Source organism: Aquila chrysaetos, chromosome 8, assembly GCF_900496995.4.
Source record: "Aquila chrysaetos chrysaetos chromosome 8, bAquChr1.4, whole genome shotgun sequence".
Taxonomy (NCBI): Eukaryota; Metazoa; Chordata; class Aves; order Accipitriformes; family Accipitridae; genus Aquila; species Aquila chrysaetos.
Window position 1 is genome coordinate 30,723,021 of NC_044011.1, and position 9,428 is coordinate 30,732,448.

Here is a 9,428-nt window from a genome sequence, read left to right on the forward strand (position 1 = left end):
ATTTATAGAACCTTTGAAGTCAGACCTATTTTAAGTCAACTATTTTGGAAAACATTGTTCCAACACAGTAGTATCCTAACACAGTTTGGTCTTACAATGTAAAGGAATGGAGCATGTTCCCAAACTTTGCAGAAGTCCCAAAACTTAATCACAGTTCAGAAGTATCAGGTGTAATTATGTGTACCATGTGAGACTGATGCATGTTTTAGTTATTGCAATGGCTACTGTGTTGTAGCCGAAGGCTGCAATATGGTGAACGTTACTGTTCACACCAGCCGTATCCTATGATCAAAATCCATGTTTGCAAAGGCAAAGGAGAAGGAGTTTTCCAGAGTTTCCAAAAGAACCTCACAGACGTGAATTTTTATGTGCAGCAGAAGACCCAGAAAAAAAGAGAGGAATGTTCAACTTGGGCTTCTCTCTGGGATCAGCATCATATGGAAGAGATAAAAATACAAGGTAAAAAACCCAGCTGTTGATCTAGACTGAAACTGACTTCTGCTCCTGGAACTATTCCTGGCTCAGAGAGGAAAAGAGGAAGAAAAGAGAAGTGTTGCACCCTGGAGCTGGCTCAATGGAGCGGGGAGTGGAATGCCAAACTGGCACCCAGGTCCCAGCTACCAGGGAGTTTGCCACAGTTCAGATGTTTGTAGTTGTGACAGCAGCACTTGAAGAAGCCTTTTCAGGCCTCTGCCAGTGGCTGCTGGAAACAGAACTACCTTTTAGTCACAGTCATTCTGTATCAGAACAAACTGAGACGTATTCCAGAAAGTACTTAATAAAGAGGAAAACTTTTACGCAGGAAATCACTTTTCAGTATGCCACTTGAAAATGTGGAATTCCTGCTCAGCCTGCGATGTCCTCAGTAAAAAATGGAGATTGAAAGCACAAATAGAATGAAACAGTCAAAGTGACCTCAATACAGAAGAACAGAGAAAAAAGCAGGACTTAACCATGTGCTCAAACTTAAAGTACCTAAAAGTAATTCTACTGACTTCAACCGACACTGCTGATGTACTATACGATTCTTAGGAAGTTTACCTCCGCTGTGCACAACCTTCTTATAATCAAGAGAGTCACATCATCGAGTGGCTTTGCAAGGACAGAATATAATTAAATGCAATCACATCTAGCAGAGGAAAGCATTGTATTAATCTGCAGTATTAGTAGAAATATTTACTAATTATAAAATTCCTTAAATGATTGCATCTTTTCTTTCCAGAAAAACAACATCTTGGCATTAGAAAGGTTTACATGGGGTGACTATTTGAAGAGGTAAATGGATGCATTTTGTTGGTTTGGTTCTTCCATTGTCACTGCACGCATCTACATCTATGCTTTGATTTGTATTTTAAGACTGCAAGGGCAGAAGGCAAGTGATTTATTCTAACATGCTATGCCAAATCCCCCAGTCTACAGCTGAGCAGCTGGGACTAGCTGGGCTGGGAACTAATTGGTTGCTAAAAACAATAAAAGATGGGAGTACTTTTAAAAGACATCTAACATGCTGACTGTATAAAATTAGACCAAAATGACATTATTAAAGAAAGCTTTCAAGTGTCAAAAATGAAAGAAGGTCATATATATTCCACTGAGGAAATCTAGACCTCACCAGATGGGACATCCACTTTCATTATTCTGCTATTTTATCTATTTTGTCTTTTACAACAACTTTGTAGCCAGACAGAAAAAAAAAAGCTAAGAGTTATGGTTGTGAGTTGAAAGAATGAACACAGAGACTAAATAAAAGATGTAAGAATTGGAAAGACAAGTCAAAATTTTAACATTATATATAGTGCAAAGATAGTACAAAATAGTTATTGATGAAAACCTAGGCTATCTTGAACGTAAATGTTATACATCTTACTATTTTTGTTTTAACAGATATCATGTATCATCAAAATTGGTGGAATTACACCACTAAAAATATATGTTTAGTTCATATGTAACAAGAAATAACTGAATTAATTTTTCAACTCTTTGCCTTTCCATCTCTTTTCTTTGCTTGGTTGGTTGGTTGGTTTTGGCTTTTTTCCCCTCCAAATGATGCCATCTATTCATGGCTATCTACTCTCACCATTTCTGATTGATTCTGTTGTTTTAAATTCATCAATTCCTATGCACCTTTTGTAGATTGGAGACAAATCTTTTCTCAAAGCACATTTCAATTACAAAAGCACATCTGCTAATTAACATTAGTGAGATAGCGCTTGCGATACATACAGAATCATAGCTTGTACAAAATAAAGGAATCACAAACTCACTGTGGCTGGAGGGCCTACAGGAGATCTCTAGTCCAGGTTTTTGCCTAAAGCAAGGTTGCACTGAATTCACATCACGGTGCTCAGGGCTTTTACAAGTTGGGTGCTGAACACCTCCGGGGATAGCGGATCCGCAGCCTCTCTGGGCAACCTGTCCCAACCTCTGCTGGCTTTGCTGAAGTTTATCACCATCCTTCTCACATTTTCATCTAGAGTCAAGTTTTAAAACAATAGTTTAAGAATTTCAGTTCAAGCAACTGATGTACCACAATACATAAAACGATATGAGTGTATCACCATTACACTATACCTTTCTTGAACTACATTCACTTTGTCTGTTGCCTTGGACTTCATGCGGGATTGCATGGCTTTTGGGCACAGAACTGTATCTTTTTACTTGTATGGAGTCCACCATGAAAAAAAGGCGGGGGGTGGGGGGTGTCTTTCAACTTTGTTGAAGCAACGGCATGGTTATTTTTCTTTCTAATTTTACTTTGCTCTTTTGTCTTCTCTTGCATTTTGTTTGCTTTGCCTAACCTCTCATATTGTTTATTGCTCACCTTTCTGTTAGTAGTACACTCTATTTTTATCCCCTGTAAATACAACACATACTCCTGCTCCTTTTCTTATAATGCTTCCAGCACTGTGAAAGCATATCTACATTTTCCTTATATTTTTCTTTCTTCTTAATGCACTATACCCCATATCCACTTCACTACTTTCCTCTCAACTAAATTGTTCTAAATTATTTGTTTGGTGTGAGGGGAGAACAGTAATGTAATGTAAATAACTGCTTTACCTTTGATCACCTGGGTATCATAACAGTTTGTGCGTACTGTTTTTAGTTTAATTATATCACTTAGTAAAAATTAGTTCATAACTTGGGAGTACAGGTTTTATAGGAGATTCACAATAATACTCAGCCTGAATGCTGGTAATTAAAATGTCCTCCCCATCAATTGTATTTTATTGCTTTGTGTTACTAAATAGCACGTCACTGTATCATTGACATTATAGTGTAAGATATACTAGGAAAGTAGGATATTGACATCACAATTCTTAGATGTTTTACTTCTGACTTTCATTTTTTTATAGTACTCATCACCTTTAGCTTTAATGTATGTTTTACCTCATTACAATATTTTTTGTGGCTAGTATATTAATGACTTTTCCTAATGTGCCCAAATCAGTGCTAATCTTTTTAGTAGTAAACCATAATCCAAAAGTATTTCCTGATCTGTAGGAAACAGGTTTGTTTTTATTTCCCCCATCAAGTTGGTCAAGACCTGTATTATGAGCCCTATTCTGCTCGTATTGAACTTATCAGGAAAATCTCTTTTTATTTTGACTGAGAGTAAATTATTTACCATGGATACAGAATTTCATTTACTACAGTGAATCCGAAGCCTAGGTGCAAACGGTGTTAGAGAAAGCAGGGAGTATAAAACGTTTCAGTCCTGCTATGAGCTGGATAGGACTATAATGATGGTCACAGCCCCTTCTCCTCTGAGGATCTCCATGATCTGGTCACGTTATCGCCATGGCTCTGCAATGCTGTCTTCCTCCCATCGGGTCATTTTCTGGCTGTACAGTAATGCAGAAGGTGTTTGCATTATGTATTCTCTTCCATGGGTTATCTACAAGCTTCACAAAGGTCCTGATACCCTTTTTATTGTAAATCCTTCAGTACTTATATACAACAAGAAGTACGGTTAAGGCTGATATATAGCAAAGTCTTCAAATCATCCATTCTGGGAAAAATGCAGACTTTCTGCCTGCTCATGCATAGCAGTCTAGGGGATAAATGGCTGGCTAACCAGGGAAACACTACTTAATTTATGGTTATTCAAATAGGTGGTTACAGCTATGTACTACATGCTGCCTTTTGTTATAGGTTGGAAAATGAATTTAATCTTTTTTTCTTATAGCGAACCCTTCCTGGAAGCCCTTTCAAGAAGACGTCTGTAGTGTCCTCATTAGAATTCAATCTCTTATATTTTAATAAGTATCCTACAGGGTTATTAAGGTGTTAGAATTATCTCTAAAGAAAAAGAATTACATTATTAGTTAGCAAAGTAAGAAAGTTCATCTCCCAAATACCTTCTGTTTGAATAGAAACAAAATAGTTTTATACCAAAATGTACCCTCTTACTGCTATCTTGTTTATTTTCAGAAGCAGAAAACACTTTCTTGAAAACCACAGAGAAATAATGTTTCAAAACAAGTAAATGCATCTCAAAGTATAATTTATCAGGATGAAGGTTTAGCCCCTCCAACACTGTCACAAACTGTGTTGCATAATTATTCTAAATGGGGACATTATCTCTCAATAAATTTGAAAAATTTTCTTAAATACTGTTATTTTTTACGAACGCTCAGGCTGCATCCACCCAGTTATTTAAAGGCGTCACAGACAGGCAGCAGTCCCACGCATTCACTGTTAAGGGGACCTTTGGACCTGGGCAGTAAGTGCCTACCTGGGAAGAAGCTTTCAGGAGGCTCAGGGCAGGCTGCGGTGGTCTCTGGAGCGACCCAAAGCAATGCTGTGGAGGCCAGCAGGAGCCGAGAACCTGGTTTAATTGTCCCCTGGGTGCCACGGTAATGAGGTTGGCCAAGCTTGGCAGAAAGGAGCATGCACCATTCACATTCACGTAACTGAGCAAGAGCGGGAAGCGAGGGTCAGTCACTGCGTGGGTCCTGAGTTTCCTGGATGCGGGCATCCTTCAGCAAACAGCGTGGTTGATACTCGATTGTGTGAACGACCTGCAGAGCCTGCCACAGCTGGAAGATTACAAAGCAATGACAGTAATTCTAGTCGCTCTCTGGGGCATGTGCAGGGACGCGTGTTTCTTGTTGAGCCCTGACTTGGAGGGTTACCATTCCATCTGGACACTGAGATAATACTTGGGGAAATCGCAGACAGGAACAAGAGAGAGATCAGTTGATAGCTTCAGAGACCCCCCCAGATGTCATAAAGGACCAGAGTAGTGGGAGAGAATTGAAACAAGTCTCCAGAGGGCAGCTGCCACAGAGAAGCTTACATGTGCAGAAGGTGCTAAAGAAATAAGCCTGTGCACTTAAAAGGGCAGCCCCCTGCCTTCGCAATATGGCTGTCCTACGCTGGCCACCACACGTGTCGAGGGCCACATGTTCCCAAGTGACTTGTCACCAGAAGTAGGAGGAGATGTCAGGTCTGCACTTCACAGCAGCAAAGTCCAGCCACTGTGTCATGCGCCGAGGGGGGAGCAGGACCATCAGTGGGATACATTGCCTGGGATTTGTCCCCAGGACCTCGCAGAAATCGTGCTCCCTCCCACAAGCGCACGTCTCGCTACAGGTGGATTTACTAGTAATTACTTGAGCCACAAACATCTCCCATCTTCTGTCCATCTTTCTGGTAGCTGGTCACCAGTACATAAGTAGTCAGTGAAATACATTTGAACACAGAGCATCTGAAATGGGTAGAACAAATGAGAGCTAGGTTTTAGGTCCTGAGTCCTAAACACTGTTTCTTACTGTAAAGTGTTCTCGCATGCGATGGTTGAAAATTTTCAATAAAATTCTTAAAATTATGATATATCATTATTGTGGTGAAATAAATCATTATTATTGGGAAAAAATAAATAACAATAAGCTTCTTTTATATATAATACCATATAATGTCAGTGTCTTGTATGTTGCTGCTGATGGAAGTACTTTCCAGTTTCTTGGTCTAAGACTGATACATCAGTCCAAGTTCTTAAACTAGCAATCAGGTGGAAATGGAAATTCAGCAGTTCACAGCTAGACATGTCCCACAATATCTGAGTACAACTACCTTTTGCAGAGTGGTCATTATTTTTGGATCTGCTCATTTCCAGTATCCAAATCAATATCCCATAGATGTGATTTGTGAAGATGCCACTTATTAAATGAGTTCAATTTCAAGTGTTAAGCTATAGCCGTGATGTATATAAGAAGAGCTTATCAAATATTTGCTTCCAGATGTAATTATTTTAGCAGCGAATTTTTGAAATATTATCTCATTTTATGCCTAAATTCAGTTGCATTTTGACGTTTTTATTGGAAATAAGAAGCTATATCAAAGAAGGTTCTTATCTATGAACAGTATTATCATAGGCTGCTCTCCATAAGCTTTTTATTGCTAATCTTTTTCTGCTGGAGACTCGCACGTATTTTAGACTTTTTTTGCTGATGCTTTGCATGTGGAGCAATAAACAGGTTTATCAACATACAATCTACCTGAAACCAGTGTGTATTTATTAAATAATTCAGTTACTTCTTTGGACATTGCTTAAGTTGGATTTGAAAACAAGGTTAACTTTTCTGGATAGGTAAATAGCACGATAAGTAGAAAGAAAAATACCATGTTCATCATGAAGGACTTCTGTAGTTCGTGAAATAGTGACAGCTTTGTGTGTATGAAATATGTATTCTAGCTTTTTAAAATGTTATCATTATAGACTGCCTCCGTAAAGGTAGCAAAACCATTTCCATTATGATTTCTGGTTTTGACACTCATCTTAGTTGTTGATCATTTTCCATATTTAACTTCAACCTAAAAATGAAATAACATGAAATGTTACAAAAAAAAAAAAAAGTTTAATCACAACGATTTTAAAACACAAAAGAAACACCTCAAACATGTCTTCTCAGACCTTAATAATAAAATGCTCCTTCTGACAATCTAATTGGACAATTGTACAAGAAAAGCCAGCTACTTTGAAAAAAAAAAGAGTTAGATAAATTAGTAGTTCATGTCATAGACTCAAGTCTCTGCAAAACTTCAGTCTTTTCATGTTGCTCTAGTTGTACAAAGTGGGGTAGAAATAGCCTCAGGGAAGAATTCAAGAGTAATGAGGTTAGTTCAAGTAAAGCTGACAGAACAACTCTCTATCAATCCCCTAACACTAAGCCATATATCCAGATGCAGCAGGTAAAATTCACCTTAAACAATCACAAGATCAGCTACAATTTACCTGTAGATAAATTGTGTTTTCTACTTCTGTTTTTCTGGTTAAACATACAGCTTAAGATAGCATCAGAAGTTATGGACTGTAACATTTATGAGAAGTTAAAATGCTAGATTAACAGTGGACTTAGAAATATATGACTACATCTGCTTTAGCAGAGTTTTGCAGTCTTCACAATGTTCCACTTTCTATAATAACAATATCTGCTTAACTTTAAAATAGTTTCTTTATGCAATATAGAATAACAGAATGCATTTTAGTTCGCCCTGGCCATTTGATGGCAATATACGTTCTAGATATACAATGTCACAAGGATAATTAATTGTGACATTGCCAAAGGGACACAACACTTTTTCTGAGAAATTCTTTACATCTTTCCAAAGGGTCACAGTCAGTATTTCAGCTTTAGGCTGGTTTATTGCCTTGAGCAAATATGATTTTAATAGACTTACTCAAGCTATGGAAAAGGTGATCTAGAATGGTTACATGTTTAAAATGTGAAAAACGTTCCAGGGGAAATAGAAGTGCTGCTGCGCTTGAACTTCTTCACTCAAATAAAGTCTTACCTGAATATAAATGATGTACATTCTTGAACAAGACTGCCAAGCTGAAAACAACAAAGCATATTAATATTATAATACCAAAATGAGATAGCTTGATCTTAGGTTCATAGAAATGATTTAAAGACTAGATTAAGGAGGCCAGTAGAATGCAAATCATGAATAGGAGAAGGTAATGAAAAGCCAGAAAATAGAAATCCTAGCAGTAGTTATTTAGCAAAAAATCAATTTAAACCCACTCTAAAAGAAGTTCCAACTCAGAAACACTGGTGAATTTTATTTGTATTATTTTTTTATTAATTCTCCACTATCCTTCCAGTATAGACACAATAAGGCTGATATCAAAGTGCTTTTGTTAGTACAACTGACTTTGCATGATGAACCAGTAACAGCAATTCTTGCCAAAATGTTCTTTTACCAATATAACTCTACCAGCAGACTTTTTCATATGTATTATCCAGCCGCATACAAGATCTGTCTCTACTTTTCTTTCTATTCTTAATTGCCCATCACCTTCTATATGCAGTTTCACATTATGCTATTCAAATGAAATACTGCTGTGATTCAGCAGTGATATCTACAGGTTTATAACATTTGCATTAACTTGACTTTTTTTGGTATGCTAGCCTAATGTAAGTAAACTGTATAAAACTATTAAAACTGGTCTGATGTTAGAGTCTTGTTGGATTCTCGTAGTATATTCCTGCATCTGAACAGGATTAGAGAGAAGTCTGAATAGGTTTTTAGTCCCAAAGGGTGGCTGCTGAAGACAAAAGTGCCCACTGCCTTTAATGATCGTTGAATGCTGTCCATGGTCATAAATGCCATTTATGGCATAAAGTGATGTCAAGTTCCAATTGAAAAAGTAATACCTTGAAAGGGAAAACTAAAATGGGATAAGGAACTACCTGAACACAAGAAGTTGCACTCCAAATCCTGATGAAAGGATAATGAGGATGCTGAAATTTTATTTCTTCAAAGAATTAGAAGATTCTCCCATTATAGAAAAGATTTTTATAAGAGTTTCCTTCTGGAAGAAAAAGTAGATCAAGAATAGCTCCAAATACGAAGTAGCAGTGAGGGACATTAACAAGATTTATATCAGTAGTCACGGAGAGTATTTGGGGGATGGGGTGGGGAAATCGTGTGTGGTTTGTTTTTAAAAAAAAGGAAAAAACAGTATGCTTTTCAGAAACCACAGAAATATTTCAGTAGTCAGCTCATATATGAGAAAGAAAAGAACTAGAGGGAAAAACAGAATTTCGGTTCCTTGGCTTAAGAAAGAGCTCCTGCAGGATAAAAACTGAAGGTTTCTTATAGGTCAAATTCCAGCAATAATAAAACAAGGCATATAGCTACTTTCACTAGATCTGTATATATCACCCGGCTGTCAGCAGAGGCTATACTGACTTACAGTGATTGAAACCTTACACAGTCTTTCAGATGTGGGTAAGTTAGGTCAGGCTAACATGAAATACAGTGGGGCAAGCATTTAGGAAAAAAGTTTAGGTGATTGTGATGCCCATGGCACGCACACTAAATGAAATAATAGTTTGAGAGAATTTCAATGGATTTGTATGCACTTTAATCAGGAATGTAAGACTCTTCAAAGTATATAATGAAGGATGTCACCA

At 37.4% G+C, this 9,428-nt stretch overlaps 1 long non-coding RNA gene across 1 annotated transcript; it reads right to left on the minus strand.

Annotated features, from left to right (window-relative positions):
• Positions 1–2,034: 2,034 nt before the first annotated feature.
• Positions 2,035–6,956, minus strand: LOC115344395. The gene is made up of 3 exons (XR_003924520.2): positions 6,628–6,956; positions 4,739–5,713; positions 2,035–2,470 (listed from the first exon to the last, which is right to left on the minus strand). It is a non-coding gene; the product is annotated as an uncharacterized LOC115344395 (long non-coding RNA).
• Between the last annotated feature and the right edge of the window lie 2,472 nt (positions 6,957–9,428).